At 42.1% G+C, this 25,416-nt stretch overlaps 1 protein-coding gene and 1 pseudogene across 1 annotated transcript in view; one reads left to right on the plus strand and one right to left on the minus strand.

The window, feature by feature from the left end:
- Positions 1–21,240: 21,240 nt before the first annotated feature.
- Positions 21,241–21,847, minus strand: LOC105709988 (serine hydrolase RBBP9-like; annotated as a pseudogene).
- A 1,950-nt stretch (positions 21,848–23,797) lies between these two features.
- USP8 (ubiquitin specific peptidase 8) overlaps positions 23,798–25,416 on the plus strand; it is an 84,169-nt gene continuing 82,550 nt past the window's right edge. Inside the window, exon 1 of the mRNA XM_012442299.3 lies at positions 23,798–23,924. The gene's annotated coding sequence lies outside the window, so the exon portion shown is untranslated. The remainder of the gene's footprint in view (positions 23,925–25,416) is intronic.

Raw genomic sequence — 25,416 nt, forward strand, 5'->3', positions numbered from 1 at the left:
AATGATATTTTAGAATTCAGTAATGACAAGGAAAAATGTTCATAAGATATTAACTGAAACAGGAGATTATACAACACTATGTATAGTAATGATACCAATTATGTAAATATATGTGTGCAGAACAAGGATACTAGAAGGCAGGGCTGCCATGTCTACTATGCATGTTGAGTTCTTAGAATGTAGCTTAGCTAGGGGAGAGTGAAAGCAGGAATCAAGTTCACATTCCACAAACCAAGTTGTACACCCTGAGCTCAGGGCTGCATACATCCAAATCAAGGAGCACCTTTTTCTAAATTACTCAAAAGTGCCAGCTAGACTACTGTCAGCCCCACTGGATGGGCTAGAATTGTTACTGGTATGTATTTTCTTCTCCTAGTTAATCTGTCTTACTTTTCTAATTTATAAATAAATACTACTTTTGCAAAGGAGAAAGTACCATTATTTTCAAAATACATCTTTTTACAAGTAGACAATTGATAGTGGTTGAAGTTGGGCAATGGGAACATGGGGATTCACTGAACTATTCTATTTTTTTGTGATTGAGATTTTCTTATTTATTTATGTTTTTGAGACGGAGTTTTGCTGTTGTTGCCTAGGCTGGAGTGCAGTGGCACAATCTCGGCTCACTGTAACCTCCCACTACCAGGTTCAAGCGATTCTCCAGCCTTAGGCTCCCAAGTAGCTGGGATTACAGGCGCCCACCACCATGCCTAGCTAATTTTTTGTATTTTTAGAAGAGACAGGGTTTCATCATGTTGGCCAGGCTGGTCTCAAACTCCTGACCTCAGGTGATCCACCCTTCTTGGCCTCCCAAAGTGCTGGCGTTACATATGTGAGCCACTGTGCCCGGCCTGTGTTTGAGATTTTCTGTAACAAAAGTATCTTTTCTGACACCCTCATGGACACAATATTTTATATAGCTTGCTCAGTCTTGAAATATGAATCCAAATCTTTCATTATAACTGGAGCTTTGTTCAAAAGCTCTAAAATACTTAATCTGATGTTTGAAGAGTCTCTAAAAGATTAACTTCAAAGCTACGCAGATACGAGGCTTGATAATTTAACCTGGAATGTTTAAGCAAGATTAAGAGACCTTTCAGATTCCAGAAAGCACTATATTTACCTTAAGTTCCCACTTAAAATCTAAGCCTGTGGGAGTTTTTCAATTTGCAAAAGATTAGTTGTTCTTGGTTGATAGTTCTGATCTACAGAAGAAAAGTGTTTCAAAACTAGACACAGAAACTCTCTGTTTGCCTCCTTTTTCCTTTCTTCAAGTAATATATATGTACATATATATATATATATATATATATTTTTTTTTTTTTAGACAGAGTCTCACTCTTGTTGCCCAGGCTGGAGTGCAATGGCGTGATCTCAGCTCACTGCATCTCTAGCACTTGAAACGGCCATCCCTAGCGCACTTGAAACACTGCAATGGTGTGAGTGCATTCATTCATCCATCATTGAGTCATGGTCTGCAGGTCAGACTTCCGCAGGCAGTGACCCACATCTCACACCGTGTTAGCCAGAATGGTCTCGATCTCCTGATCTTGTGATCTGCCTGCCTCAGCCTCCCAAAGTTTTGGGATTACAGGCGTGAGCCACTGCACCTGGCTTCAAGTAAAATATCTTTTACATTGATGTTGTTTATGTGACCGTTATCTAAGACTAAATTGTCACTTTCTGAAATGCTTGGTTGAAATCCAGTCTTTCTAAGCTAATTGTCCCTCATGCTCCAACCAATAGCGATGGGCAAGTTTTTCCTCTCTTAACCAAATGTGGACTTGTTTATTAATTACTGTTTTATTGCTCGCTAATTGAAGTTGTCCTTTTCACCTTGACTGTGAATTTAAGAGCAGCCAAGTCAAATTTTATCTCCAAATCTTGGACCCATATAGCCAATCTAACTCTATTTGGAGGTCTCCCAGCCATTTCAAATCCAACATATTCAGTATAAGTCCTCTCCTCTTCTCTCACAACCTGATCCTTTTCTGATGGTCTTCTTGTTAATGAATGGCTCCATCATCCACCTAGTGGCTCAAGTTTTTTCCCTCCTCATACATGTTACACCCTCTCCTTACCTCTAGTATCCAATCCTGTTCTAACTCATAAATGGTGTTTTGCCAGGCACAGTGGCTCACGGCTGTAACCCCAGCACTTTGAGAGACTGAGGCAGTCGGATCACGAGGTCAAGAGTTCGAGACCAGCGTGGCCAGCGTAGTGAAACCCCATCTTTACTAAAAATACAAGAAATTAGCTGGGCATGGTGGCACACACCTGTAGTCCCAGCTACTCAGGAGATTAAGGCAGGAAAATTACTTGAACCAGCAGGCAGAGGTTACTGTGAGCAGAGATCGTGCCATTGCACTCCAACCTGGGTGACAGAGCAAGACTCCGTCTCAAAAAATAAATAAATAAAATAATAACAATAAAATTAAAATAGCGTTTTGCCTTGTCCATTTCTATGTCTACTACTGCCAACTTGGTCAAAGGCAATGCAATACACTATCTTGACCTGACAACTATACAACTATACCCACCTTCTTCTTTTTTTTTTTTTTTTGCAGGCTGGAGTGCAGTGGCACAATCTCGGCTCACTGCAACCTCTGCCTCCTGGGTTCAAGCAGTTCTGCCTCAGCTTCCCAAGTAGCTGGGATTACCGGTGCTGCCACCATGCCTGACTAATTTTTTGTATTTTTAGTAGATGGGGTTTCCTCATGTTGGCTAGGCTGGTCTCAAACTCCTGACCTCAGGTGATCCACCCACCTTGGCCTCCCAAAGTGCTCAGATTACAGGCGTGAGCCACTGCACCTGGCCTTACACCCACCTTCTTACTGATCTCCCGTATTTCCTCTTACTTGCCTTCAAACTATTCTCTCCCACAGCAACAGAAGTTATCTTTAGAAAAGCAAATCAAATTATGTCATGTTGCTAACAACACTTCAAAGGGTTTTCATGGCTTTTAGGATGAAAACAAAATCCTATATATAGTCTACAAGACCCTGAATAATCTCACCCCTGCCTATCTCACTGGCTACTATCAACTTTTATCAGTTTCTCCAAATATTCTGCACCTCCTTCCTCCTTCAGGGACTCCAAGTAAAATATTTCCTTTACCTAAAAACCCTTTTCTCCCCATACTCCACTGGACTCCTAATTAAGTCCCATTAGCCACCTAGAATTAAGCAGCAGTTAACTATAGCTAATATTTTGGAGGAACAGTGCTGTGCTAAGCACTTGTTAGGTAATAAATAACTTACTCCTCACAGCCACCCTATCAGGTAGATATTATTATTAATGTCTCTATTTTACAAATGACAAAATGGAGGGACAGAGAAGTGAAATAACTTGGCCTAGATCACATATCTATTAACTGGCAGAGCTAGGATTCAAAAGGGGCATCTAGTTCCAGAGCCTGTGCTCTTAATTTTTTTTTTTTTTTTTGAGACGGAGTCTCACTCTGTTGCCCAGGCTGGAGTGCAGTGGTGTGATCTTGGCTCACTGCAACCTCTGCCTCCTGGGTTCAAGCAATTCTCCTGCCTCAGCCTCCCAAGGAGCTGGGATTACAGGCCTGTGCCACCATACCTGGCTAATTTTTGTATTTTTTTTAAGAGACAGGGTCTCGCTCTGTTGTCCAGGCTGGAGTGCAGTGGCTAGTCACAGGCGCAATCCCACTACTGATCAGCACGGGAGTTTTGACCTGCTCCATTTCTGACCTGGGCTGGTTCACCCCTCCTTAGGCAACCTGGTGGTCCCCCGCTCCGGGGAGGTCACCATATTGATGCTGAACTTAATGCAGAAACCCGATCGGCTTAGTGCACTACAGCCCAGAACTCCTGGACTCAAGCGATCCTCCAGCCTTAGCCTCCCAAGTAGCTAGGACTACAGGCACGCACCGGCATAATTTTTGTATTTTTAGTAGAGACAGGGTTTCATCATGTTGGTCAGGCTGGTCTCAAACTCCTGACCTCGTGATCTGCCCGCCTCGGCCTCCCAAAGTGCTGGGATTACAGGTGTGAGCCACTGTGCCCAGCACTTCATTATTGCAGTATGCTATCTGCAGTTTCATCCAGGAGATTTTCATTGTAGGCTTTGGAATAGACTTTGTTTAATAAATGGAAGGGAGAAAGAAGAAAGGAAAAAAAGAAGGAAGGAAAAGTGAAAGAAGATTCTCAGTTTGTGCATGTCAAGATACACACTTCTGGTTAATTTCTTTGTTCTTATTTTGAAGTTTCCTCTTACAGTTGGCCAAAGATACAGCTTCTTCAGTTTGACACCATTTGCCAGGAAAGATGTTTCCTGGTAGGTCTAAGAAAAGGGCATAAAAAGAAACACTGAGTATATAAGATTACTTTTATGTGCCAGGAGATAATTGGCAGGGACACATGAAATTTGAAGGCATTTTTAGTAAATGTTATGAAACTCCAGCAGACAATCTAGAGCACTTCTGTATCCCAACAGGCAGGGACATGTACCTTGGGATAAAACACTGACATTATTAACAGAAGGGTCTAGTTAAAAGGGAACGTTTTCGAAGAGTTTTGGGAGGTTATCCATTAATGTTTATTAAAGATTACCAGATCTTCTGACTAGTAGGCAGAGAAACAGAAATCATTTCGTTGGAGGGGATGAATTTACAAAGGTCCATGAAGAGGAAAGGCCCTGGGGAAGGAGAGTAGGAAGCTAGGGTGGGTGCAGTGGGGAGGCTGGGAATGATAGTGGCAACATGAAACCCTAAATTGCTGGTGGGAGGAGGGGTCTCCGGAAGGGGTACATTGTCAGGAGGAAGAAGGAGTGATTTCATTTCCTTCATTGTCTCCCAATTTAAGTTTGGAGTCAGAATCTTTCTTTCTTTTTTTTTTTTTTTTTTTGAAAGAGTCTCACTCTGTTGCCAGGCTGGAGTGCAGTGGTGCAATCTCAGCTCACTGCAACCTTCACCTCCCGGCTTCAATCGATTCTCCTCCTGCCTCAGCCTCCAGAGTAGCTGGGACTACAGGCTTGTGCCACCACGCCCAGCTAATTTTTGTATTTTTAATAGAGAAGGGGTTTCATCATGTTGGCCAGGATGATCTCGATCTCCTGATCTCCTGATCTCGATCTCGATCTCAATCTCCTGCCTCGGCCTCCCAAAGTGCTGGGATTAGAGGCATGAGCCACTGCGCCCTGTAATTTGGAGTTAGAATCTTTCAAAGACATCCATCGTTTTTAAATCTTTCTATATATGATTCCTTAGATTGCAGTTGTTTCTGAAATGCTGAATTGTTTCTGACATAAGAATTGTTTTGTGAAAGGCTGAAGCTTGCCAAACCTTGCTGGACCATTTCAAGATAATTAGCATTGTTGGAAAATGATAGTTGCTGAGTAGTTCCTAAGCCAAACATCCCATCCCATCCCATCTTGAGAGTAATGGCCTACAAGGCAGGAGTTGGGCAAACTGTATGGTAAGGGAATTGTTTTCAGCAAATTGCTGTGCTTCCTCTTTTCATTCTTGGTGTCCCCCACCCCTCAGTTCTATTCAAACACACAAAACACAGTGGCAGTGGTGGGGCTACATCTAGTCCTTAAGGAGCTTCAGAACAGGAGTGGGAAATAGGCTGTGATTTCTACTCTGCCGTTGGTGGATCAAAAGGCAAACAATTACACTAAGGATAATTACACAATGTTGAGAGGGAGCACAGAGGAAAAGGACAAGGAAGGGATGAGAATAGAATCTGCAGGAAAGAGAAAACTTAAGATGAAGATTACAAGGTTAATGGAAATTGCTGAATGGTTTGAGGGGAGGGAGAATGTTCCAGGTGAACAAAGAGTACAGAAGTAAATTCAAGGAAGCTAAGCATGTTGAGAGAACTGCAGTGGCTCAGCATGGCTAGAAATTAGGCTGTTGTGGAGGCCTGACAGGAGATGAAACTGAAGAAGGGAGCATGAAAACCCTGTATGCTGCATTGAGGAGTCTATTTTATTTTAAAAGTGATAGCCATTTAACATTTTAAGTAGGAAGTTTTATTTGTCAGTTAATCAAACATTTATTGTTTTCCAATTGACCACCATGTGCTAGACACTACACTAGATGTTAGAAAGTCAAACAAGATTTTTTTAAAGAGAAAAAAGGTTTTTAAGTAGTAATTCCACAAATATGACTAGTGCTTAAAGGAAGCATTTATGTACAAGGTGCAATAGAAATATACAAAAAGGAGTTGCTTGTTCTGCCTCCTCCTTCAAAGAACCTGGATAAAGTATGAATTCTGTTCTGAAGGACAAAGAGTTCTCTAGGTGGATAGATAGTACATAAGGCACAGAGGTGCACAAGAGATCAAAGAGCTCTGAGGCATGTTCATAAATGAATCACTGTCAAGTTATAAAATATTTCTTGGCAGAATATATTGTTATATAAAAATCAGAGGGATCATTTCTAGTTATAAAATTATTTGAATCAATATCAATGATTATTAGGAAATGAATACAGCTTCAGAACATGCAGTATTTAAGTCTATAATAAAATAATCTTGGCCAGGAAGGGTGGCTCATTTCTGTAATCCAAGCACTTTGGGAGACTGATGCAGGAGGACTGCTTGAACCCAGGAGTTCCACACCAGCCTGGGCAACATGGCGAACCCTGTCTCTACAAAAAATACAAAAATTAGCTGGGCATGGTGGTGTGTGCCTGTGGTCCTGGCTACTAGGGAGGCTGAGGTAGGAGGATTGCTTGAGCCTGGGAATGGGAGGTTGCAGTGAGCAGAGATCATGCTACTGCACTCCAGCCTGGGTGAGAGTGAGATCTGTCTCAAAAAAAAAAAAAAAGTCAAATTTACATTAAAATTTCAGTTTTGGAAAAAGATTCTGTCTATGTCAGAGAAACCGTGCCCAAAATAATTGTGTATGAACATAGTTATTACTAACAGTATAATTTTCCTGGATCAGTGGATGGAAAGATTAACTATGAACCATATATATGTGATTTACAAAGTCTTTGCTAAATTTGATTCTAGTCGAAATGGGGAAGCACAGGGACTTTCTCTTTTGGACCTTGTGTTTTCCTTTAATTGGGAAGGTTTATATGTTCCAATTCCTTGTGCAGCCTCTCAGCTGCCCAAGGTCTCCCTGTGAGATTTTTGGCTCCCACAATATTTTCATCTTGGTTATCTTCACTTTGAAAGTGTAGATAATTTTGATGACAATATCAAAATTTGCCTGTCATTTGTTTAATTCCCTCTCATTATTAATAGGTTGCCTGGTTTGGGGAAATAGTTAAATGCTAAGACAGAAGGTTGTCCCAAAGATGCTACCTCTTTTTTTTTTTTCTTTTTTCTTTTCCAAGACTGGTTTTGCTATGTTGCTCAGGCTTATCTGAAACTCCTGGTCTCAAGTGAAGATGCTACAGTTTTTTTTCTTTTTTTTGAATATGCTACATTTTAATATGAAGGAATGAATTTTTAGTGGTGGCATAAGTCAAAGGAAGAGATTTGGAGACATAGGGTTTTAAAATTATCTTGTCTGGCCGGGTGCAGTGGCTCACGCCTATAATCTCAGCACTTTGGGAGGCCGAGGTGGGTGGATCACGAGGTCAGGAGATCGAAACCATCCTGGTCAACATGGTGAAACCCCGTCTCTACTAAAAATACAAAAAATTAGCCGGGCACGGTGGCACGTGCCTGTAGTCCCAGCTACTCTGGAGGCTAAGGTAGGAGAATTGCTTGAATCCAGGAGGCGGAGGTTGCGGTGAGCCGAGATCGCGCCATTGCACTCCAGCCTGGGTAACAAGAGCAAAACTCCGTCTCAAAAAAATAAATAAATAAATAAAAAATAAAATGATCTTGTCTGTCAGTCTACCTGATCTTGCTACTAAATAGAAGAACAAATTAATTATGAAAAATAAATTAATTGTGGAAAGAGAGCCAGACTATCTCAAAGGCAACATGTTAGTGAATCAGAGTAACTGCCAGTTTCAGATTTTGTGTATAGTAAGGGCATAGGAACCCAAAAGGGTTGGAAGGGCAGGCTTGAAGGTGCATTTACATAACAATTTACAACAAAATTGATAAAAGTGTTCCCTGTCTTCATTGAAAGGGGGTGTTGCTGGTGGAGATTATTGAAGGATACTAAACCACTCCTTAATTTTCCCTCCTTGATGTCAGTTATGGAGAGAAATTCAGCAATTAAACTATGAGGTAACATACAGTGAGCACCTACTGTGTATATTTAAATCTTTTTGTAACATAAATATGAGATTTTTTTCATTTACAAGATTCTTTGAAAATTTTGTGTTTATCCATATGGAAACATGAGTTGGAACAACAGAAATCAATATAATCTAATGATATTTCACACTTTTCTCATAAAAAGAAAACATAAATCACTTGATCTTTTCCATATAGTCCAATCAGGAAACAATGAAAAAGTCTACTTATGAATGTTTCCCATAATCTAAATTATCACACTCCTAGACAGAGATATATAAACAAGCTCATCCAGTTGTCCCACTTTTCTCCATTCATATACAACACACAGACACTCCATTACATTCTGAAATATGCTCACCTATCTACAGAGGTATTATGTAATCATAGAAATACCCAGTTCACACACTATTCTGACCCACAGAGAGGACACACATTCACACTCTTACTGTGTATTTGCATATGTAATATACTCGCACCTCTGCGACAAAACTTTTAACAGTTTTGTTATAATTTGTTACATAAATGTAGGACAAACAACCAGAATGGCATTGCCCTTTCATACATTTCTGTCACAAAAAGAATCATTAAAAATGGCTTATACATTGTACCTCTGCATTTGGCAGATTATAGAATGACATACTGAGAGATTTAGAATTTAAAATATTTCAGAGATAAGATTATAAACTCCCGGTAACTATATAAAGAATCTCATCATCTACTTAAAATTTCAGAAATCTTCTGCAAGACTTCTCACAGCTATTTAAAAAGCAAATTCAGATTGAAGAGAATGTTCTCTCATGACTGGGTAAAGTAGTGTTTCTTTCTTCAGGGGCAATCTGTGACCACCAGCATGAGAGTCACCGTGAGCATTTAAAAATGCTTCTTGGGGCCAGGCACAGTGGCTCATGCCTGTAATCCTAGCACTTTGGGAGACTGAGTCAGGCAGATTACTTAAGGTCAGGAGTTTGAGACCAGCCTGGCTAACATGTTGAAACCCCGTCTCTACTAAAATACAAAAATTAGCTAGGCATGGTGGTGTGCACCTGTAATCCCAACTACTCAGGAGGCTGAGGCAGGAGAATTGCTTCAACCCAGGAGGTGGAGGTTGCAGTAAGCTGAGATTGCGCCACTACATTCCAGCCTGGACCACAGAGTGAGATTCTGTCTCAAAGAAAAAAAAAAACAGCTTCTTGGCTCCATCTCTTTACCTACTGAGTGAAAACACCAGCTTGGCTGTTAATGCACACTTGAGGAAAGACACACTCTGCTAGATAACCCAAGCACTCTCTCTCTCATCAGGCAGCTTAGCAACAAGCTGGCTCAGCAGGGAGGCTGTAAGGCCTAAGGCAGAAACCAGGATTGATATGGAAAACTGCCCAGGTGATGGGGGTCTAAAAGCTTATTACATAGACCAACACTGTTTTGACCCCAATAGAAAAGCTCCAAGTTTTCAAAATTGTCTAAGGAATCCCTGCTTACTCCAAACTTCTTCATGGATAAATGAGGTGGCAGTGAGTCTGATCTTTCTTCTGAAACACTTTCAAAGAGCGTCCAGTCATATCACATTAGCAGTGAACACAGCTTTCTATGGTTTGTTGAGAGACTGGAGGATCCCATGCATTTGTTTAGCCCTGAGTCTGCAAGTTTGCAAGTTTTTGTTTTGGGCTTACACTGGATGTTGGTGTGCTGTTTATTCAACCAATGTATTGCTTGATAACATGGAAGTTTGAAAACCACCAGGCCTGTATTATTTAATACATTTACCAGTAATTTGGAAGAAGTAAATACTCCATAAAAACATCACACTTCTATTCCCATAGATGACCTCATATTACTTGTTGGTTAGGAGTCATATTAATGAGAATAAATTGCAGAAGTATTTTCTTATAATTTTTGATTTTCAGGCAGAGTTTCACTCTTGTTGCCCAGGCTGGAGTGCAGTGGCACAATATTGGCTCACTACAACCTCCACCTCCTGGGTTCAACTGATTCTCCTGCCTCAGCCTCCCGAATAGCAGAAATTACAAGCATGCCCCACCATGCCCAGCTGATTTTTCTGTATTATTAGTAGAGACAGGGTTTATACCATGTTGGACAGGCTAGTCTCGAATTCCTAACCTCAGGTGATTCACACACCTTGGCCTCCCAAAGTGCTGGGATTACAGGTGTAAGCCACTGCACCTGGCCAAAATTTTTTTCTCTTTTTAAAGACAAGGTCTTGCTGTGTTGCCCAGCCTGGAGTGCAGTGATGCAGTCATGGCTCTCTGCAGCCTCCACCTCTTAGGCTCAAGCAGTCTTCCCACCTCAGCCTCCCATGTAGCTAGGACTACAGGCATGAGCCACTGCATGCAACTTCTTCTTATTATTATTATTATTATCATCATCATTGAGACAGAGTCTCACTATGTTGCCCAGGCTCGTCTCAAATTCCTGGGTTCAAGTTAATATACTGATTTGACCTCCCAAAGTGCTGGGATTACAGGTATAAACCACTGTGCCCAGCCATTTTTTTAGAATTTTGAATTGAAGAATTATCTTCCTTAAATTATGTGCTTCCTTTAAGATATTACTACAGCTAAAACTTAACAGCTACTCCAGCTCTCTCCTGATAATAAATAAATTTTAAAAAGTAATAGCTATTTTTTGTAAATGTATAGAAAATACTTAAGTATATGTGTTGATGTGATGATCTCAATTCAATACATTTATAGCTCAACAGTTCCTAAGTTGTTGAACGGGATTCTCTTTTTGTCAGTTAATGTTAATATGACAAAATTGCAGAGACGATTCATAAGAAGTTTATTTTTATTGCAATAGCTTTTGGGGGTACAGGTGGTTTTCAGTTAACGTGGATAAGCTCTTTAGTGGTGATTTCTGAGATTTTGGTGTACCCATCACCTAAGCAGTGTAAGCTGTGCCCAAAAGACTTCTATATGTAGTTTTTTAGCCCTCACCTCCCTCTCGCTTCTCCTCCCAAGTCCCCAGAGTCTGTTTTATTATTCTTATGTCTTTATATCCTCATGGGTTAGCTCCCACTTATAAGTGAAAACATGATATATTTGGTTTTTCATTTTTGAGTTACTTAGAATAATGGCCTCCAGCTCCAACGAAGTTGCTGCAAAAGACATTATTTCATTCCTTTTTTTTTTTTTTTTGAGACGGAGTTTCGCTCATTACCCAGGCTGGAGTGCAATGGCGCGATCTCGGCTCACCGCAACCTCCGCCTCCTGGGTTCAGGCAATTCTCCTGCCTCAGCCTCCTGAGTAGCTGGGATTACAGGCACGCGCCACCGTGCCCAGCTAATTTTTTTTTGTATTAGTAGAGACGGGGTTTCACCATGTTGACCAGGATGGTCTCGATCTCTTGACCTCGTGATCCGCCCGCCTCGGCCTCCCAAAGTGCTGGGATTACAGGCTTGAGCCACCGCGCCCGGCCTTTTTTTTTTTTTTTTTTTTTTTTAAAGCTAGTCAAGTGAAGCAGTGGGAGTGGAGAAGGAATTCATTCCTTTTTTTTTTTTTTTGAGATAGAGTCACCCAGGTTGTAGTGCAGTGGCGCGATCTCCACTCACTGCAATCTCCGCCTCCTAGGTTCAAGCAATTCTCCTGCCTCAGCCTCCTGAGTAGCTGGGACTACAGGCGTGCACCACCATGCCCAGCTAAATTTTTTGCATTTTTAGTAGAGATGGGGTTTCACCCTGTTGACCAGGATGGTCTCGATCTCCTGACCTCGTGATCCACCTGCCTTGGCCTCCCAAAATGCTGGCATTACAGGCTTGAGCCACTGCACCTGGCCATTTCATTCCTTTTTATAGCTGAGTTTATAAAAGGATTAAGTAAGTCTGGCTGGGCATCGAGGCTTATGCCTATAATCCCAGCACTCTGGGAGGTTGAGGCGGGCAGATTGCTTGAGATGAGGAGTTAGAGACCAGCCTGGACAACATGGTGAAACCCTGTCTCTACTAAAAATACAAAAAAGTAGCCAGGTATGGTGGCTTGTGCCTGTATTCCTACCTACTCAGGAGGCTGAGGCAGGAGAATCGCTTGAATCTGGGAGGAGGAGGTTGCAGTGAGCCTAGATCGCACCACTACACTCCAGCCAGGGTGACAGAACCAGTGAGACTCCGTCTCAAAAATAAAAATAAAAATAGAAGATTAAGTAAGTATTTGCTTCAAAGGTCAGTTTCTGGTCAATATAAGTTAAAAAAAAAAAAAAAAGTAATGTCTTTGCTGACCTCCATCAGTAGGTAAAAATTGTGTGCGAAGGGTCAAACACTAAAAACTTTCCCTTGTTGGGATAAAACTATGTGCATCTCCATTTCCAGTATTGCATTCCAAGTATCACAACTGTGAGAAAGAGCTTAATAAAAGCAGGGAAGGTTCAGAAGAAGACAAAGTAATCATTGGAATGGGAACCCCTCAATAACATACTAACCAGATTAAAATTCTAATTAGCTTAAATGAAACAAAGGCAGAGAGGAGAGAAGACCTAACTGTAAAATCAAGAAAGGTTAAAAAAGTAAACAGAGTGGTCCGGCCACTGTGGCTCATGCCTATAATCCCAGCACTTTGGGAGACTGAGGCGGGCAGATCAGAAGGTCAAGAGATCGAGATCATCATGGCCTACGTGGTGAAACCCTGTATCTACTAAAAATACAAAAATTAGCCAGGTGTGGTGGCGCGCACCTGTAGTCCCAGCTACACAGGAGCCTGAGACAGGAGAATTGCTTGAACCCTGGAGGCGGAGGTTGTGGTGAGCCGAGATCTCGCCACCGTACTCCAGCCTAGCAACAGAGCGAGACCCCGTCTCAAAATAAATAAATTAATTAATGAAAATAAAAAGCCAGTGTAGTGGCTCACACCTGTAATTCTAGCATTTTTGGAAGCCAAGGCAGGAGGACTGCTTGAACCCAGGAGTATTCGAGACCAGCCTGGGCAAAATCATGAGTTTCTACAAAAAAAAAAAAAAAATATATATATATATATATATATATATATTTATATAAATATATATTTAAATTATATATATATTTATATATTTAAATTAGTCTGGCATGGTAGTGTATGCCTATAGTCCCAGCTACTTGGGCAGCTGAGGTGGGAGGATCGCTTGAGCCCAGGAGGTCAAGACTGCAGTGAACTGTGATTGTGCCACTACACCCCTGTCTGGGTGACACAACAAGACTGTCTCAAAAAATAAATAAATAAATAAATAAATAAAATAAAATAAAATAAAATTTGTCTGGGCGAGGTGGCTCATGCCTGTAATCCCAGCATTTTGGGAGGCTGAGGTGGGTGGATTACATGAGGTCAGGATTTCGAGACCAGCCTGGCCAACATGGCAAAATTCCATCTCTACTAAAAATAGAAAAATTAGCTGGGTGTGGTGGCAAGTGCCTATAACCCAGCTACTCGGGAGGCTGAAGCAGGAGAATTGCTTGAACCTGAGAGGCAAAGGTTGCAGTGAGCCAAGATCGAGCCACTGCATTCCAGCCTGGTTGATGGAGCAAGACTCCATCTCTAAATAAATAAGTAAAACTCATATGCCTCTAGGTGGTGATTTAATAGATTTTTTTTATATAAGTTAAGAAAAACCAGCGGCTGACAGAGTCCTAGTGAAGTGCAGAGAGTGGTAAGTACCTAACCTTTGATGTTGATATTTAGAAGGACAGCCAAGACTTGCCGCCATTTTATCTGGTGATGCATCCTCTAGAGATAAAAGTGTTTGATGGGCCATGCAACTGGTCCGATATGGTGTTAAAACAAAATAAGCAGAAGGCCATTACCAAAACTTAATTTAGAGGCATTCCTTGTAACTAAATTTTTTGTTTTTTTTTTTGGTGGGGGACCGAGTCTTGCTCTGTCACCAGGCTGGAGTGCAGTGGTGCGATATTGGCTCACTGCAACCTCCGCCTTCCAAGTTCAAGCAATTCTCCTGCCTCAGACTCCCGAATAGCTGGGATTACAGGCACATGCCATCATGCCTGGCTAATTTTTGTATTTTTAGTAGAGATGGGGTTTCACCATGTTGACCAAGGTGGTCTCTATCTCTTGACCTTGTGATCCGCCTGCCTCAGCCTCCCAAAGTGCTGGGATTGTAGGCATGAGCCACACCACTCCTGGCCCTGATTAAATTTTTTTTATCAACCTTCTCTCTGCGGAATGCAGTAGAGATTCGTAGAAAAGTCTAAGATTATTTATACCTACTTTCTAACAACAGTGATCTCATCTTCCTTTCTCTTTTCTTCTTTTTTTTTATGCAACATACAAACTTTATTGAACAAAAGTAACAGGTAAAGTCAAACAGGCACTTAATATTAAGAGAAAAACTGACTGGAAGAACTTTTATCTTAAACATCTTAACAGTAACCTACTTGCAGTTGCATTTAACTGAGCTCTGTTGCTGTGAAGAATACAGCTTATGCACAGGTATGGATGAAAGATTTGTACATTTCTCAAGTATTCACTGAATACTACCTTATATACACACATACATTAAATTTGAAAAAGATTTGACATTCCCCAGGTAAACTTCATTTTTGTTGATCTTTTGGAAGAGGTCGTCTAAACAGAAGAATATGTGGTTCTGGCTCATGAATCATGTAATAAACCCAGTCTAGACTCTGTTGGACACCAAGTCTCCTCCACTCTTCTTCAGACATCAGATGAGTTTTAGGTACTTGTTTGGAAAGTTCTCTGGGTAACATACACGCTGATGGAAATGAGAGAGCACGAAGAGCAGGCACAGCAGACAACTCGCACACGTCTCCTCTTTTCTTCTTTCTTCCTAGTTCCCTGATTTCCTGACCTTCATTTTTCCCTCTTCCCTCTGTCACCATTTTCTTGCTAATGCAAACTTAATTTATCATTGCCTGAAGTCAGGAGTAAAGCCCAAATATTAAAAAATCTGGAAGAGGCCTGCCACGGCTCTGTGATCACAGGGCTTTGGGAGGCCAAAGTGGGAGGCTCACTTGAAGCCAAGAGTTCAAGGCTGCTGTGAGGACTGATTGTGCCACGGCACTACAGCCTGGGTAACAGAGAGAGACCCTGTCTCTGGAAAAGAAAATCTGGAAGAGAATTGAAAAAAATTACTTGTGTTTGAGACCAGCCTGGCCAATATGGCCCATCTCTACTGAAAATACAAAAATGAGCTGGGCGTGGTGTTGCCTGTAATCCCAGCTACTCAGGAGGCTGAGGCAGGAGAATTGCTTGAGCCTGGGAGGTGGAGGTTGCAGTGAGCTGAGATCGTGCCACTGCACTCCAGCCTAGGCAACAAGAGTAAGATTCCGTAAAAAAAAAAAAAAAAGAAAAGAAAAGAAAGAAAGAAAAAATAACTTGTGATATGAGTGTATTAACCTTAGCCATTCATATGCATTGTCAAATCTCTGGGTCTTCAAATTCTAGCAAAATCTTCCTCTTTTTTTCATAATGCTAATAATATCTTACATGTCTGTGAACTTGTTTTTTTGAGGGGGCGGTTGTTGAACAATGGGGAGGGAGGAACTTTCTCCCCCACTTTTGATGTTTCTTCCTTGTGGAGGGAATGTAATTAGTGTACTAACTCCTGACCTTCCTCCACCTCTTTATTAGCTCTTCCCCAGGGAAGTTATTTATTTGATGGGTAAATTTGAGATGTAAATACTTGAGTATGTATGCTCTGCTTAGACAGACAGACACATACACACACACACACACACACACACACACACAAACACCCCAAGCCACGCTTCAGCCAATCATAGAGCCAACTACCAGCCAATGACAACATCCACAAACAGTCAGCCGGCTGTTAATTATATTACTAGGGACTTTCCACTGGATCATACCCAAGCAAGGCAAATGCCTAACTGTAGCCAATCAAGTAATTTCTTTACTTTTGCCTCCATGTGGAGCTCTCTGAAGTTATTCCTTTTCTTGTTTGTTTGTTTTGAGACGGTGTCTCACTCTGTTACCTAGGCTGGAGTGCAATGGTGCGACCTCAGTTCACTGCAACCTCTGCCTCCTGGGTTCAAGCGATTCTCCTTCCTCAGCCTCCAGAGTAGCTGGGATTACAGGTGCATACCACCACACCTGGCTAATTAAAAAAAAAAAAAAAAATTTTGGTAGAGATGGGGTTTCACCATGTTGGTCAGGCTGGTCTCGAACTCCTGACCTCAGGTGATCCACCTGCCTTGATCTCCCAAAGTGCTAGGATTACTGGCATGAGCCACTGCGCCCAGCCTTTTGTTTCTTTGAGACAAGGTCTTGCGCTGTCACCCAGACTGTAGTGCCGTGGCATGATCACACCTCACTGCAGCCTTGACCCAGGTCTAAACAATCCTGCCACCTCAGCCTCTCAAGTAGCTGGGACTGCAGGCATGCACCACCATGCTGTTTTTTTTGTTTGTTTTTTGTTTTTTTAACTTCTTGGTAGAGACAAGGTCTCACTATGTTACCTAGGCTGGTTTTGAATTCTTGGGCTCAAGCGATCCTCCCACCTCAGTCTCCTAAAGTATTGGAATTACAGGCATGAGCCACTGCACCCAGCCTTGAACTTATTCCAATTTTGAGTGCTGCCTGATTCATGAATACTTTATTGCTCAAATAAACTGTTAAATTTATTTTGTCTGAAGTCTTTAGCAGTGGTAATCATTGTCTTTAGGCAATAGAAAACAGATGGATAGAAAAGAATAAATGCTCAGTAAAGGAACCACAGGATACTTGTGATTTGGCTAAAAAATTTGAAATAAAAATTTGTATACAATGTTGCTAATTGTATCATATGAATAAAAGCTACATTTTTTCATAAATTATTAACATGTGATTCACTTCTTGCATTATTCTGGATAAACATATTTTAGTGACCCGCAAAGCCCTATGTAATCTGTGCTCCATTCCCTTCCCAACCCTCCTGAGATCATCTCTTCTCAGATCCCACTCACTCACGCTATGCCAGCCATATGGCCTCCTTGATGTTCCTCCAGCACACCCACCTTTTCCGGCCTCACTGCCTTCACCTGTGCTGCTCCCACTGCCTTTTGCTCTTCTCGCACATGACTTGTTCCCTCTTTTCACCAAAAGCTCTATGGAAATGTCACTGTCACAGGGAGTTCCTCCTTGACTATCCCATTACAAATACCACTGTTGCCCTGCCCAGCACTGCTGGCCCCATGCCTGTCCCCGGTTTGAGGCTCGGTTCCCTTTGCCCATGTCCATCATTCTGTGCAGAAGTACTGCCAGTATGTCTCATTAACTACCCTACAAAGTTGCTGACGTTGGCTTGGCCACCTGGGGATGCAAGGCCCTGGACACTGAGGAGAACGAGATGCCAGGCCTGATGCATGTGCGGGAGCTGTACTCAGGTGATCCACCTGCCTCGGCCTCCCAAAGTGCTGGGATTACAGGCGTGAGCCAATTTTTGCATTTTTAGTAGAGATGGGTTTCACCATGTTAGCCAGGCTGGTCTCGAACTCCTGACCTTGTGATTCGCCCGCTTTGGCCTCCCAAAGTGCTGGGATTACAGGCATGAACCACTGTACCTGGTCATAAGTTTGTAGTACTCCAAGCTTTACTCCAAGCCACTGAAGGGTATCTGTATCACCAGCTGCCTGCATATGACTGTGGAGATGGTTGTCCTCACTGAGACCCTCATTTCCCTGGTTGCTGTTGCAGTGGTCCAGCTGCAACATCTTCTCCACCCAGGACCATGCAGCAGCTGTCATTGCCAAGGATGACATTCCAGTGTACACCTGGAAGGGTGAAACGGATAAGTACCTGGGGTGCACTGAGCAGACACTTTACTTCAAGGATGGGCTCCTCAACATGATTCTGGACATCAGTGGGGACCTCACCAACCTCATCCACACCAAGTACCCACAGCTCTTGGCGGGCATTAGAGACATCTCTGGTGAAACCCCATCTCTACAAAAAATACAAAAATTAGTTGGGCATAGTGGTGTACACCTGTAGTCCCAGCTACTAGGGAAGGTGAGGTGGGAGGGTCACTTGAGCCTGGGAGATCAATGCTGCAGTGAGCTGTGAATATGCCGCTGTACTCCAGGTTGGGCAACAGAGCAAGACTCTGTCTCAAAAAAAAAAAACCCCAAAAACAAAAAACCCACAAACAAACAAAAACCACTGTCCTTGCTAGCCCTTTACACTGTTTTCTTTTTCTTTTTTATTTTTCGAGACAGAGTCTTGTTCTGTCGCCCAGGCTGGAGTGCAATGGTGTGATCTCGGCTCACTGTGACTTCTGTGTCCTGCTTCAAGCAATTCTCCTGCCTCAGCCTCCCAAGTAGCTGGGACTACAGGCATGTGCCTCCACGCCTGGCTAATTTTTGTATTTTTAGTAGAGATGGGTTTCACCGTGTTAGCCAGGCTTGTCTCGAACTCCTGACCTTGTGATTTGCCCGCTTTGGCCTCCCGAAGTGCTGGGATTACAGGCATGAACCACTGCACCTGGTCATAAGTTTGTAGTTTTTTAAGGAAAGAACTCACAGAGAACAAGGCAGAGAGTAACACAACATCTGATTTCCAAAAAATTGAAGTAGAATCAAACTTTGATATGGATTTGGTCAAATCATTGCTAAATGGCATCTTTAACATTATTAGTCAACTGATTTATATCAGTTACATCTTATATTTAACATTTAATGTTAAACATTATCTCTAATATTATTCAACTGATTCATATAATTTGCTTTTTACTAGTCAAATACATTTTAAATCTTAATTATTTTTTATTATAAAAGTAATACGTGTTCACTGTGACAAGTGCAAATAATCTCTCAGATGGATAAAGTAAAATAGGGATGTCCACACTGTACCTACCAAGAGGCCCATTCCCCAAAGATGATTGCTGTTAAACATTTACAGTGCCTTTCCTGACTTTTTTGTCTAAGCACATTTAAAAACCAAGACTTTTGGTTTTAAGTGATAGCTCTGAATCCCTTTTAGGCATAGGGTGTGGGAAATTATATTTCTGCAGCAACTCAAGTGTGGAGTCCCTGGAAATTATTTTAAATAACACTTAGAGATCATAGTAGCCAAAAAATGTAGGGAAATGAAAAAGGGATTTTTAAAAATTAATTATTATTATTATTATTATTATTCTTTCAAAGAGACGGAGTCTTTACTCTGTCACCCAGGATGGAGTTTAGTGGAGGAATTATAGCTCACTGAACCCTCAAACTCCTGGACTCAAGCAATCTTCCTGCCTCCGCCTCCCAAGTAGCTAGGACTTGTTTTTCAACGGCGCCGCCGTGACTGGTTAATTTTTTGTTGTTGTTGTTCTTTCCTGCTGGCAGAATGATTAATTCTTAAATATTTTTTAGGGATAAGTTCTTGCTATGTTGCCCAGGCCTCAAACTCCTGGCCTCAAGCAATCTATGCACCTTAGCCTCCCATAGTGCTGGAATTACAAGTGTTAGCCCCCGGACCCAGCCGAAAAAGGTTTTTGTGGAGGGAATATGATCAAGAGGAAAATCATGGAATGTGTTCGAAAGAGATCTAAAGGGCCATAGAAGTTAAAAGGTTGAAGTCTAGAGAACAAAACATAAAGTACGGAAAGGTTCTTTTTTTTTTTTCTTGTTGAGACAGCGTCTCACTCTGCAGCCAGGCTGGAGTATGGTGGTGCAATCTCGTCTCACTGTAGCCTTCCCCCACTGCCCCACCCCTGCCAGGGCTCCAGCGATTTTCCTGCTTCAGCCTCCTGGGTAGCTGGGATTACAGGTGCACGCTATCACTCCCAGGAAAAGTTTCTTTAAAACACACTTGGCCAGGTGCAGTGGCTGATGTCTGTAATCCCAGCAGTTTAAGAGGCCGAGGTGGGCAGATCACGAAGTCAAGAGATTGAGACCAAATACAAAAACTAATAATGTGGTGTAGAAAAAGAAAAAAAAGAAAAAAAAAAAACTAGCTGGGTGTGGTGGTGAATGCCTGTAGTCTCAGCTACTGGGGAGGCTGAGGCAGGAATCGTTTGAACCTGGGAGGTGGAGGTTTCAGTGAGCCAAGATTGTGTCACTGCACTCCGGCCTGGCAAAAGAGTGAGACTCTGTTTCAAAAAAAATCAAAAAATAAAAAACAAAAACCAAACAAAAAAAATTTGACTTTGGAACAAAGTCCAAATTGTTCCCATGATATCATCCTTTGACATTATGTTCATTTTGGTTATCTTAGTCTTTTTTCAGACTTTGTCTTTAACAGAGAATTATCTAAAAGCCCCTGGCTAAGTTAATGCTTATGATTGTGGTCACAAATAGATGGCTTAGATTTTATTTGTTTTGCAGTGTTTGTAAATATTTTTAAGTAGACTGTTGTTGCCAACTAACATAATTCATATGTATATGGATTATATACATATTCCCCAAATTTAAAAGCCACAGTTTGGAGACTTTTCCCACACACAGAAAAATCAGAAAATTGGCAACACTCTGCCCCATTTCCACAAGGCAACAATTTAGACAGGCCATGAGCGCTCCACAAGGCCCTAATCCCCACCACTCTTGTCTTAAACAAATCTAGTCAATTCTATGCATGTTACATATGTATATTGCTATACATATACTTCTCCTTCCTGCCTGACCCTGGAAGACCCCTGTCTCAGTCTCTCTCAACATGTCTGAAGGACTCGGGGGCAGGTGTCAAAAGTGAAGGCTCTTGTCTGGATTTAATGTCCTGGCCAGCTTGAAACAGCAGGTAGTGTTTTGAGCTTTAAGCTAACAATTTGGACTTTCAGTCATGTTTTCTTTCCTCAATGAAATAGAAAAGGTTTATTTCAAAGAGGAAAAGAGTAAAATAGCTGCAACATACATAAAACCTATTTAGTTTTACTCGGGAGTGGGAATCAGGAAACCTGAGTTCTGTTTCTGACTTACATTGGATAAAGAAGGGTAGTTAAGCTATCCTTATGTCTCTTATCAAATGGGGAAAATACTGCTGTAGTTCAATTTGGGGAGTTTTAGATTCTAGGAAAATGGAAATGCTATTTGTAACTTAGATTGAACTTTGAAATTTGTGTTTGTTTTTCAGGCACTTTTGGAACTTAACTGGATGTTTTATGTGTTTAGTAATCGGCTGATAGTAGATATTATTACTCTGCCCCTATATGGGGATGCAAAATAGCAGAAATCATCCAGTCCTCTGCTGGTACTTTTAGCAAAGACTTTACCATAGTAATCAGTTCATGAAACTCTGTGTTCTGTAAGTGGCCATGGTCAGTGAATTTGTACAATTTGGTTTCCAACCTATCAGCCACTTCGTATTCCTTCCAGCGAAGGAATGGGTCATCAGTGGCGCCAAACTACACACTGTGAAGGTAGCTGGCCTCGATCTTCTCCCACTGCCAGGGGCAGTTGAAGTATCCACTTACACACTCATTTTCATCCCTAAGTCTGATATGTATGCAGACGTGAATACAATAGCATATACTCCATGTGTTTCTGAATACCTAATGGCCGCGATGGCCCCAGCACTGTGGATGATGATGATGGTCTTCTCATCACAGTGCAGTCCCACCTCCATGAAGGGCAGCCAGATGCTCTCTCCTGCTGTAATTGGGTGGGGCATGTTTTTAGCCAAACACTGGAAACCAGGTATCTGCTCCAGAAACTTTTTCACCCAGCCATACCAGCCATGAGTGACCACATCCTCGCCTCCGTTCCCAGGAATGATCACTGACTTGCTAGGCGAAGCCATGAGTACAGTGAGACTGAAGTTTTAGGAAGTGGGGGAATTCCACTTACTAGGGGGAATTTCAGCAGAGTTACATCAAAACAACAAAAATAACTTTAGATGCATAGTACAGAGCCCTTTCTGGGACCCCATCATCAGAGACTTTTTGTCATTGGTTAACTCATTCCTATGACTTCTCCCTTCTTTCACCTCACATTCTTGCCCTCTTCTCTCTTAGATTGTCAGTGCAATTCTTCTCTCTTTTTTTGGTTCCTACTCCAGACTCAGCCACTAGGTTTTTCTTTCCATGTCCAAATTCATCAAGGTGCTCAGTAGGAAAACAAAAACAGAAACAGAAACTTTCTTTCCTAGAACTCACCTGTATTAGTACATTTTCATACTGCTATAAAGAACTACCAGAGACTGGGTAATTTATAAAGGAAAGAGGTTTGATTGATTCACACTTCAGCATGGCTGGAGAAGACCCAGGACACTTAAAATCATGGCAGAAGGTGAAGGGGGAGCAAGGCACCACAAGACAGCAGAAAGGAGAAATGCCAAGCAAAGTGGGAAGAGCCCCTTATAAAACCATCAGATCTCATGAGAACTCACTATCACAAGAACAGCATGGGGGAACTGACCCCATGATTCAATTACCTCCACCTGGTCTCTCCCTTGACAAGTAGAGATTATAGGGATTACAATTCAAGATGAGATTTAGGTGGGGACAAAGGATAACTATATCACTATCCTCAAGAGAAAGATACAAGTTTTTCCTTAGTTATGAAAAACATTAAGACTTCCTATTTATTTAGTAGCTCGAGGTATTACATTTAGTATATCAGTGTTACACGTTTTGGGGAAGCAAATAGTGTATAGCTTAAGTATAAAATAACTACAATAATGTTTTGCATGTATTTCATTGTAATGGAAGGGAAATTACCATTTATTGTAAGACTACTATATACTATATGTGAAGTACTGTTTGCCTCTTTATTTGTTCGTTCATTTGTTTAAGACAGAGTCTTGTTCTCTGGCCTAGGCTGGAGTGTAGTGGCACAATTATGGTTCATTGTAGCTTCAACCTCCTGGGATCAGGTGATCTCCTGGCCTCAGCCTCCTGAAGAGCTGGGACTGCAAGTGCACCGAACCAGGGCTGGCTAATTTTTTTTTTTTTTTTTTTTGAGATGGAGTCTTGCTCTGTCACCAGGCTGGAGTGCAGTGGCCAGATCTTGCTCTCTGCAACCTCTGCCTCCTGGGTTTAAGCAATTCTCCTGCCTCAGCTTCCCAAGTAGCTGGGATTACAGGCATGTGCCACCATGCCCGGCTAATTTTGTATTTTTAGTAGAGACACGGGGTTTCTCCATGTCGGTCAGGCTGGTCTCGAACTCCTGACCTCAGGTGATCCACCCGCCTCGGCCTTCCAAACTACTGGGATTACAGGCGTGAGCCAGAGCGCCCGGCCTAGACGGGGCCTTTTAAGTGACGTTAAAAATTGTACATAAAATGTGTTTTAGGATAATACATATTTTTCTTTGACCAAAGGCTTTGCTTCAGAGAATGTTTAGCCAGAAATAGAGGGGAGTTAAAACCCCTTTTAAGTTTTTTCAATTTCCAATCTGAGGAGGAAAATACGTAGTAAAGGGACGCAAAAGCAACCTCGCTTCTTCCACAACAAGGCCTAGGATGCGAAGCGACACCAGGGTTGCTTGGCTGCCGCCGGGTTACAACCCGGAAATGCAGGGTGCGGTGCGGAGGGTAAGGGATCGGACAACTAACATGACCTGGCTCAGAGAAACCCCGCCCCTGCCACCACCGCCCACCCATAAGGTCCTCCTCGATCCTCCCTCGCCCCTCCGCGCGGTCCTCACCCAAAGGGAGGGACGGCGGTGTAAATAGAGGCACGAGAGAGCGCACGCGAAGCCCCGCCCCTGCCGTGACGTCTGGAGACGCGACGCGTCGCCACGCAATGCAAATCGGGAAAAGGGGATGAGCTGGGCTGGCTTCCGTCCGGGTAGCCGAGGCTAATCCTCCCTTGAGTTCTTGGGAGATGGGCCTCTGGCAAGAAGGTTGGCGTTAGTGAAGCGCGCCTGGCGCCTCGGTGAGTGAGAGTCTTGGGCCCTGGTATCTGTTCTCTGGGAAGTCGTCCGCTGCGAACCCCGTCTCCTACCAGCTGCTGGTCACCCGGGAGACAAGCCCTGTCCTCGGAGAGGGGTGGGACAACTCTAAAAGGTAGAACCGGCTTGTGAAGAGGAAGGGCCCAACCTTGAGTCTTTTACGCCACTCACCTGGGGTTGCCCAGCGAGTTTCGTGTGGTTTTTCGGTTTTAAAAGGTGGCTTTGACCATTCTTCCTTTCTCTTGGATACTTACACCCGACTTTGACCTCTTTCCTCTTCCGTTTTTAAAATTTTCTGCGATCTGCCTACAATCCGAGGCCTTACTACAGCTCCTCAAACTGTTTCCCAGTTTTCTCCTCTTCCCCAGTCACACTTGATTTTGGTGAAGTTCAAGTATGAGTTTAAAGACCCTATAAGCTATCAGAGTTAAAACTGTAGAAGCTTTTTTCACCCCCGCTAAAAAGTGCCTTCCATCCTACAGTTGTGGGACAAGTTAATTTCACTGGCACTCCACCTTGGAAATTATCAGAATCCTTACTTGCAGTGATATGCATTTATATATAAAGCTACAGATCACCCTCCTGGGTTTATTTCTTGCCTCCGGTTCATTCTGTGACCTTGAACAAGTCACTTAATCACTAACAAAATATTTACTTGACATGGAGGTGTTGCAGAGCCTAAGGAATTTAGTATTTGTTAAGAGATCTGAGGGTTTCAGATGAAAGGGATTTATATCTAAAGGATGTTACCTTTTCTGAATCTGCAAAGCATCCTTAGTTTTGTTAATATCCTGCTGCAGCTATTAAAAATGCCAAGTGGTATTTGTTAAGGAAGTATTCCTGTTTTAGACTTGTTCTGCTGCGGCTTTGCTTTGTAAGCAGATTTTACATTTCAGCCAATTCTGTTTAAGATTCGTTGGGTGACCATCTTTATAAAAAAAAAAAAAAAAAAAAAAAAAGGCCGGACGCGGTGGCTCTCCCCTGTAATCCTAGCACTTTGGGAGGCCGAGGTGAGTGGATCACCTGAGGTCAGGAGTTCAAGACCAGCCTGGCCATCATGGTGAAACCCCATCTTTATAAAAAAACAACAACAAAAAACAAAACAAACAAACAAAAAAAAGATTCGTTGGGTGAATGTCATTCATGATGGATTTGGGTAGTTTCTCATTACGACATATCCCTGGACCAGTAAGTAAGACATAATATCGGTTGGATGTCTTTATCATGTTGATATGGCTGCCTTGAAATATGTATTCCTTTTCTTGTGACACATTGGATGCATCTTTAATATTAGTAAAGATCCTGTAGTAGTAAAAAAAAAAAAAAAGTACACCTGTCATTAATGAAATTTTGCACATATACATGTTTTTTTTTTTACAAAACAATGTATAAGAAAAACTAACAATGTTTTAAAGGTGCCTTTTTTAGCATTTCATTTTTTAATATATTTACTTGAACTTTATTAGTCATTATGGA

Source organism: Aotus nancymaae, unplaced genomic scaffold (assembly GCF_030222135.1).
Source record: "Aotus nancymaae isolate 86718 unplaced genomic scaffold, 86718_ANA_hifiasm-v0.15.2.pri h1tg000062l, whole genome shotgun sequence".
Classification (NCBI taxonomy): Eukaryota; Metazoa; Chordata; class Mammalia; order Primates; family Aotidae; genus Aotus; species Aotus nancymaae.